Raw genomic sequence first — 9,865 nt, forward strand, 5'->3', positions numbered from 1 at the left:
TGGCGGTGATGAGGGGTTTCATGTTACACAAGGAAATCAAAGAATCTGCTCAAAAATGATTTCATGTCATAACAAAAGAGGGGATTTTGAATTTTTTTTTTTTTTTTTTTTTTTTTTTTGGGTAACTTGTTTATTTTCTGCATTTTCAAACATGAGGCGAGAGATAATTCCACTGAGAAAATGTATTTATCTGGTTGGTTTGAGATGGAGGTGGGGTGTGGCATTTATCAAAGGGCTGGCTTGACAGTACATGACAATTGCTGGTTTGACTGGTGGCAGGATGGAGATTTTAAGATGGCCTTCAGCTCTATTGGACAGACATGTCAAAATGGGACTTGTCAGTAAGTCATTCAGGAATGGACAGATGCACCTGGTCCTAAAGGGCTCTGTCACAGAGGAAGAGATGCAATATAGCCAGATATTAGCTGGTTAAAACCATATCACAATAAACCATAGAGGGTGAGTAACACTGTGTCTTCCCTAGCAACAATATATATATATATATATATATATATATATATATATATATATATATATATATATATATATATATATATATATATATATATATATATGGAAACAATATACTTTAACATGAACTGAATGTTATGCTTCCAAGCACTTAATTGCAATTAAATAAAATTGTACTTAATTTTACATTTTACACTATTATCAAAACTTTTTGATCCAAGTGGGATTTAAGTAAATAACAAGTTAAACATTTAAGTAGTTTTATAATTATCTATTCTATTTATCGACTATATTTGAGATATGGTTCAAGTGTAGACCCTACTGCCAATTGTGCTGACAACGGTAAAGAGTTAAAACTTGTGTGCCATGTATTGAAATATATTTGTAACTACACATTTGTAATGAAGTTGCAGTTTAGTTCATTTAAAATATATTAACTTTAAATGTAATATCATACACTGTAATCAAGTATTTTATATGGGATTTAGTATGTTAGTCAAAATATCAAATGTATTTGATATATTACTTACTTTGAAATTATTTTAAATATTTGAAGTATTCTAAAAGGGCACATACAAGTAAAAAGCACACGTCTTTGGAATAGCATCCAAGGAATAGCTACAATTATTTGGTTTGTAGTTTCTTTCTAATGTTCCGCATGATGCCTCAGGAAAATGTTTTGGGTGACTTTAGCAAATAGATTCTCTTTCATATGTAACATTCTGACGACCACCAGTCCCTTCCAGACATGATACAGGGAACAATAATAGATTGTACAAATGGCTGTAGAACTAGCTTTTGCATTTTTCATTCAAGCCAAACACAGTTAATTATGTCCAAATATCCAACAGTGACCGTCACTTAACTGAAAAATTATGTAATTAAACCATAATGATGCCATTTCCCTAAAGTGTATCTGACATTCAGATGAGCTAAACGAGGAAGTGTAACATAAATCCTATTAGGTTTTGCTTAATCCATGAGCCAAGCACTTATCAAAGTTCAAACATTCACTGGTCTGAACGAAAGTGCACAAGTAACAGGATTAAAAATGCTAAAATACATTCCACTCGATTTATTCTCAGTGAATGAGGCAAAATAAAGCAGATTATACCAAATTCAAAAATGTACAATGGACTGGTGAAGTATAACACTGTTTACATAATAAGATATGAGACTGTTTTGGACATAGCTGCTTTTATTTTAGAGGCTAAATTTATACATTATTGTTGTATCTAAAACCTGTTCTATAGTCAACAATGGACATTTTTATTGCTGAAAAGGTATTACATCTTGTCCTGTTGTACGAAAGGCAGTGAACATGCGTTGAGCAGACAGGAACAGGAAATAAACAAGTCCATTTTTCATCATACTCGCCTCTTCTCCTTGTATAACAAGGCCCAACATCAATCTTTCTGAATTGTTTTTTAAAGGGGTAGTTGTATATGAAAGCAAACATGCTCAATGATGAAAAGGGATATCAGGCACATAATGATGTCAGTACTGTTGTAGGAGCTTTCTTGGCCTTTGTTTTCGTTTTTCTTCTTCTCTGTTTGGCTTATACTACTCATACATTTTTCATCTTCTGATTCACTAGCATTAGAGGATCAAAAGCAGAATGATTTCCTGAAATGCTACGTATTCTCAAATATATACCACTGGTTGCATTTGCAGAATCATTACATGCAACATGCAGTGCATGCGCTAAATGTTTTCTTCCATACTTTTTGCATAGGAGTCTCCTGTGGTCATCTGTGCGGTGATTCCTTTTATCTGGAAAACTTTGTACTGAACTAAAACTCCTATGGAGCTTCTAAAAGTAAAAGGTTTTATTTTATTTAATTTTGGATTCTCTGCACTAAAGAGACAAACTTCCAGAATCAAAGTTGGTTGGATATACTGCTCAGCACCAGCGGAGGATATGCCAATTAATTTTATACCTGTAATAAGTTGGGGCATTATATAATAATATCCATGAACAGTACCGAACGTGAAGATGAACCAGAGAGATATCACTGTAATATATGTTTTAAAGGATGTGAGAGTGCTATATTATTGATTGTGTCTACTCTGGTGATTCATTTTATGTTTTGTGGAAAGCATTTGAAATGGGTCTTGCTTAGAATGATAATGAGAAGAGAAAAAAAAAAGACTTCCTCTTTGGTTTAGTTTTAATAAATGGTGTATATTGTAAGCCATCGCTTTTTCGAATGTGTCCTACTTGAGTTTTGCTCTAAATGGGCATGACTAGTAAACAGCAGCTGGGAGTTTCAATGTATGATATTGCGAGGCGATAAATACGTAATTTAGAATAAACAGTAAATGTCACAAAATCACTGTGTTCCACAGAAATCGACTTCATGTTTCACCATGTATTTTATTCTCCTCTAATGTTATGAATATGATCAGATTTTAGAAGTAGGAAGAGTTTGCTGATTATCAATATATTTTGGCATAGTAATTTTCTATGCTGTTGCTTTGGGATGGTATTTCACATATATGTGATAGTGGATAGTTCTCCCAAAATTGAAAATTGTCATAATTTACTCATCCTCAAGTTGTCACAAACCTATATCAGTTTATTTAACAATTCAACACAGTTATTAGTTATAGTATATTGTGTGTGTGTTGACATACCTGTTTAAGACATGGCCAGTTCTGTTGGTAAGGTTTTTTTTTTTTTTTTTTTTTTTTTTTTTAAGTGATGCTTGACAGTGCTTGGGCTTTCCTGAGGCCTAGACATGCCTGAGGCAAAGCTTGAAGTGATAATTCACACTGAAAACTATTTTAGGGCATACATTACTTGACTGCAAAGATTGCTATGTCTGTCTTTGGGTCCAGTGCACCAAGACAATTACTAAAGTAAGCCATGCATATCAGTCATGCATTGGCCTGGAATAAAACTCAGTCCTCACCTCCGATACATGCTACCTATAACCTTCGCTGGCTTGTTTTTTTGTACTCATTTAGGTGTACTCAAAACATTGTCTGTACCCTTAGGCATGCTTTACGTTTGCTTGAGAAAGCAGTGCATATTCATTTTGATGCCCATATTAATGGGTTTTCAGTTGAGTTTTGGTGCTGAACCTGTTTTGCAGCATGTAGCTTGCTGAACTTTTGGAAAATATATTGAATGTACTTTAAACATTTTTATGAAAGCAATCTTGAAAAACAGGCTTTTATGAAGCAACTAAATAATGGAGGTGACACAAGTTCCACACTCCACAATCATCCGCCTGAATACAGATGATTTAAGAACTTTATAGCTGCAGTTTGGGTTTAGCCTTGGGTTAAGTCTTAGAATTGTGAACCTTTATGAAATTGTATAATTGTAAGAGTACAAATCTTGTCTTGCTTTATTTATAGACAGAAAATAAGACATTTGCAAGTCATTTGTAAGATGCATAGATATCCATGCCAAACATTGCATTAGAAACTGAGTGATCTTATAAAACTTTCAGTATAATGTTATTGTTGTATGTAAACTTGTGTCCCAACCCTGATTAATTTTAGTGAATAAGAGTATCTTATCCCCACACATTTACAGAACAAACCAGTAGTGCACTGAGCCTAATTATCACACATTATGATCATGAAATCAAAAGGAAATCAAATGCTTTAAAACCCATTGTCACTGGTCATAAACAGTTATGTGAGTTCCATCAGGCAAATTCAGCAATGTTAAAGTGCTGCTTTGAATTTCCTCTGAAAAAAGGGGAAAAGGAGGGGGGTTAAAATTTGATTTATCTGACTTCTGAAGTACTTAAACTCAGTCCAGACACATGACTTAGTTTAAGGAATGCATTAATCCAAAACTGCAGGATTAGTTTACTACAACCTTTTTAAATCAAATTACTCTAATTAAATAACTTTCTGATGAGTAACTGATGTTGAAATGAACCCTAATTTAACTATAAGCCAGTGCATATCCTTATTGCTTTGATTCATTTTAGTGAGAGATCACTCTCAGACTTTTATTTAGAGAAAATTAGCTTGGACGTTTCCTTGAAAACACAAACATTGTTTTATAAAATGGGACATTTAGGAGCCAAATTAATTTCAAGCTGGGCTCTCACTACAGGATTTTTAGGCCAAAATATCTTTGATTTTCCCCTCCTGAAAAACAGAGAAAAAATTTTTGTCAGTGTCCTCGGTCGGTTCCGCTGTTCCACTGTTCTGTTGGTCCGCTGTTCCACTGTTCCACTCTTCCGTTGTTCTGCTGTTCCGCTGTTCTGCTGTTCCACTGTTCCACTGTTCCGTTGTTCTGCTGTTCCGCTGTTCCGCTGTTCCACTGTTCCACTGTTCCACTGTTCTGCTGTTCTGCTGTTCCGCTGTTCGTTTTGCAGATTGAATCTTAAATCTCTCGATCTGCATGCACACTAACCAGGGTCACCCCGGTTATATCAACGTTTCATATTTAGGACTTTAAATTATCATGTCTATGACTGCATCGTTAATTTCACAACACCCAATGCGCGACCGCAAAACAACCTGCTGTATGGGTCTGCTGGATAGTGGAGTTGGAGGAAACTCCTTGAGTTTCGCAATAACGACTGTTTGTATAATGTTTTGAAAACATACCACAACCGTAAGGACAAAGAAAAGCGTTGGGGCAATATCGACCCTCAGTTTTGAACATACCGGGTGAGTGTAGAAAGCTGCTAGCAAGCTAGCTATAATATGTAAACATTAGTTGCTGAAATGTCAATGATGGTGTGCCATGATTTTTGAATCTTGTTAGTGGGTACACTTTTAAGATTTCAGGGAAAGATGTGTGTGCTGCAACCAGATTTCATAATCAGTTAGAATTTTTAACTCCTGTACTCTGAGCCGGCTTAAGTTAACAAATTGCATATTTGCTCAGTTCGTCATGCTGTGATGAATGGTCATTTTAATGCAGTATGTACAAAAGTTTAACGTGTTTGTTAGACTTTTTTTAATCTTTCAAACACAATGAACTCTTTAAGCATCATCTATTTAAATGGAGGCACAGAATTTTCTCAGATTTCATTAAAAATATCTTAATTTGTTTTTCGAAGATGAACAAAAGTCTCATGGATTTGAAAATACAAGAGGGTGAGTTAATGATGACCAAATTTTCCTTTTTGGTGGACTAGAATATATTTGTGTCATATGCTGCAAGTATCTTTTTTTTTTTCTTATGAAAGCAGTCTGCAGTCATCTCTTCTCAGAATATTCCCTGTAGATCCAAATGGGCTTCAAGATCATTCACAACACCGGACAAGGGGGAATATCCTCTAGTCTAGTAGTAAGAATGCAATGGTCAATTGGGACATAAGTACCACCTAATTAGGATTAATATCTCACTCCATGCAAGCTCACAATACAAATATCAGCTCTCATGGGACATGAACCAAATCCGACAGGACCAAAGGCATTCCAGCTCTTCCATGTTGACCCAGAAGTATTAAGATGATTTCAAGGTTGTATTTTTTTTCCTACTGCGCATCACATCGCATCGAACAGAAGCTGGAGGTCTAAGTGAGGACAGCTGTGCACACTATTAATTTGTCTAATGCATAATCTCAGGGACCTCAGTCAGTGGCATCCATGGGATGGGCCAGAAGTTTAGCTCCAGCCTATCTCAATATGTCTTGTCTGAGCAGCTCATTCCCAGGGACATTGCCATGAGCACTTGGCGCTTGGCATGCTGAGTGAGGAGCTGGCAGGGACCAGACTGAGGGCAAATAGCAAAGAAGAGACAGGTTAGTCTTTATCGTCTGGCTAGATCTTCAAACTCATTTCTCACACAGATTTGTACAGCTGGTTATTGACCTGGAAGAGATCTACAAGCATGTTGCTTCAGGGGTTGGTCCACAACCACAGGGAAGACTGCCAGGGCTTGGACAACAAGACCATCTGGTCCCATTTGACCTACTGGTGTGTCCCACACTTGTTCCTCACTGCCTTTTTGAGAAGCCCCAATAGCACGACAATTGTGTAGACATAGAGTCAGACAGAGCTTTAAATCTGTCTTCTCTTTCTTTTTCTGCCTGTGCCACTTGCCTTGCAGGTGAGCTGTCACAAATTGAACAAGGTTTCATTTTGACAAAGGCAAACTGCCAAGAAAGTAGGTGTGGGGACGATCATGCTGAGAAGGTCTGAGCAAACAGGAGGGAGGAACACCCGATTAAAGCCTTTTAGATAAAAGCCCAAAGCTCTCCCCGTAAGTTCTGCCATGAGCAGCGTGTGAACGTTAGTGGAACTGTCACAAACACCGTAGTGCATTAATTGTGAACCCATCACCGAGAAAGTTAATTACAAGCACCCGGGACGAGTCGGCGGTTGAACACACCCCTTTTCTCTAACTCTGAAGTGTCACCTCTCATTTCACTCTCCTGAACATTTAAATAGCACACCATGCTTGTTGTCTTGGCAGCTCTACATCAATGTCAATGCACGGCACAAACATTACAAGTGCTCGGCTTTCCCCAGACCTGGCTGTGCATCACATTGCTGCAAACCTAATTATGGTCTGTAATTACAAGGATCTTGGGGAGTTTGACTGAAAGTCAAATTACAAAGGCAACAAAACGCAGGCTGAATTGCTGGAGTACTTGACAGGGGTCATTAAACCGTCCTTCACATTCAAATGTCCAGAGCGTTTCAACATCGTTGTTTAGGTTTCGGCACTTTGCCTCCCTCTTCTTGGGATGTTTGCTCAAGGCTTTTGTGGTAGGATTGAACAAATGCTTTGTGGCCTTTTCTCTGCAGGTCATGAGAAAAACAGAAGTTCGGCCAGCTTCTCCAAAACTCTTCCAACCACCTGCAAGGGCAATTACCATATTGTTTTGTTTGTGTAAGAGAATAGACATTTAAATAGTGTCACACACTTTTTGGAAGAGGGTTGGCTTGTACAGAACTAGCAAGATCCTTCCAAGAAAAAGACAGAAACTGTGTGTTGATACAGTATAAGCTACAGGGCTCAACAATTAAGCATGGCCCCTGTCCCAGGACCAGTGTGAGAGAATCAGGCAGCTGATGGAATGATCGCTTTTTCTTTTGGCCTGTTTTGCATTCATTTGTCTTGTACTTCAATTTTTTTGGTGTATTATTCTATGCTGTTCTGCTGATCACCAACATGTAAATTAATGACAAATGAAGTTTGCTGAATTAGCTGAAATTACTTGTGAATGTCTTTAAGGCATCTTTAAACATTTGAAAATTACAAAATTGTCAGTAATGTTTAGCATCATTGTTTTGCAGCAAGTATTTTTATTGATTTATGGAAGAAAGCAGCTATAGGTTAGTGAGAAATCAGTATCACACATCATGGTAATTTCTTAAAAACATATGAGTACAATGAGTACATTCATTATCAGAGTGGTTTCCCACCATAAGTTTCTCAAATCTTCAGGCATTTTAACAAATATATTAAAGGTGCTATAGAACCCAACGATCACTTTTATAAGGTGTTTGAACACAGTTGTGTGTCTACAGTGTGTGAAAACAACCAGCCTATAATGGTAAAAATCCACCCACTGTTTTAGAATACCAATAATTCATAAACTATCTCTTTGTGATACTCTCTCAAATGAGTGGCAATTTTAACAAGCTATTAAAAAAATGATCTGTAGGGTATTTTGAGATAAAACTGTTGTTTTTGGGGCAGGACTAAAAAGTGCTGTTTCAGGGGTGTGTACCCTTAGATGAAAATGAGCTGCAACTTCCTGCCCGACTCCAGAAGGGCCGTAGCCTAAACATCTCTGCTTTGCATATGGCAATAAACAGAGAGGAGAAACAACATGAGCGAGAGGCCGCATATGTCCGAACCGGACAGCAGAAGAAACAATTTTAGGCTATTGCTATTGTCCTCAATAGTGGAGGGCGGGGATATCAAAATATGTCATATTGTAGACAGGATCCAAACTGCTCGTCTTTTGAGACTGGTTTGATTTTATGAAGATTAAAAATAATAATAATAAATAAATAAATAAAACGATTGGGTGGATTTTTATCATTGTAAGATGGCTGTGTACACACAATTCCAACACACATTTCTGTCCAAACACCTTGTAAAAGTGGATTTTGAATAATACTGTAGGTGCACTTTAAGCTTCAAGTGAACTTCATTTTTTAAAAGGAAGGCCTGCTTTGTGATGATTCAGCCATTATGTTTTAAATGCAGGGATATTAATAATGAAGAAATTCCAGTTGCCTATAGGGACAATCTCTCAGTAGAATATCAGAAAATGTGTTTTTTTATGTGTTCATGAGTGTGTTACAGTAAACAAAGCTGTCATCTGTACCAAGATTTGAGGCTCCCAGTGTATTCTTCTTCTTTTTTGCCCATTTTAAAAACAATAAGGCAATATTCAAAACAGCAGGGACATGCACATCTCTAAACAGCTACCGCATTACAGTCACTGAACTTCTGAACTTTTCTGTCTTGATTATATGATGTTCATTTTAAAACAAGCAGTATTAAGGTCATAGAACAATTGATTATTTATTTGTGTGATTACGCATTTTAGCAGACTCCTTTATCCAAAGATATGCATTTTATCAGTTCATGAATTCCCTGGGAATCAAACCCATGACCTTGGTGTTTCTAGTCTTGTGCTCTATTGTTTGAGCTGCCAGAATTTTGTGTTATATCATGTATTTCATAAATATATCATTTATCAATCTTAAATTTTGCTAATATATTTATAAAAAAAATAAAAAGTGAAGTGTAATTTGTACAGCAGGGAACTGAAATGCCCTATATATATATATATTTTTTTTTTTTGATTGGTTGTTATTTATTTTTTTTATATTTTTTTTTTCTCAATAAATTGGTGCTGGAATTTATTTGTGCTTTGAGTGTCATGGTGGGCTGACAGGCTGACGACTTTGGTCGAAGAAAAATAAGCTATGCAGAGTTTAGTAGTTTGACAACTCTTGGATGTGGTGTGCAGCATTCCTCCGGAGTAACTGCACCCTTACACTTCTGTCTGTACTTAAACTAACTAACAGCCCCACAGAACACCACATCCTTCCCACTGCCAACCAGACAGTTTTTAGAAGCAGGGCTTGTGGTTAATTCATTATTCTTTCGAAATATCTCTGAAATGCACTGGAGGAAAAAAAAAGAGAGTCTTTTTTGTTCCTTTGTAATTTTGAAAGTAACTAATCTTGTGAACCTACAGTATCAGATGTTTGCTTCTCCACAGCTGTTGCTGCTCTCGTAGGTAAGCTCACCTATAATAACTTGACGGCCCACCAGGGACCAGATGGCTTATCACCCTATTTATGTTTATTTATTTATTTTACATATAATTTAGCTCTTTTCTGCAGTAACAGCTTTTAATGAGAGAAACACATACAGGTGTTCCCAGAGGAGCAAAGTAAACTGATTTATATGCAGCTCGCTGGGTCATTACCACATGCT

The sequence above is a fragment of the Carassius auratus genome, chromosome 21 (genome assembly GCF_003368295.1).
Source record: "Carassius auratus strain Wakin chromosome 21, ASM336829v1, whole genome shotgun sequence".
Lineage (NCBI taxonomy): Eukaryota > Metazoa > Chordata > Actinopteri > Cypriniformes > Cyprinidae > Carassius > Carassius auratus.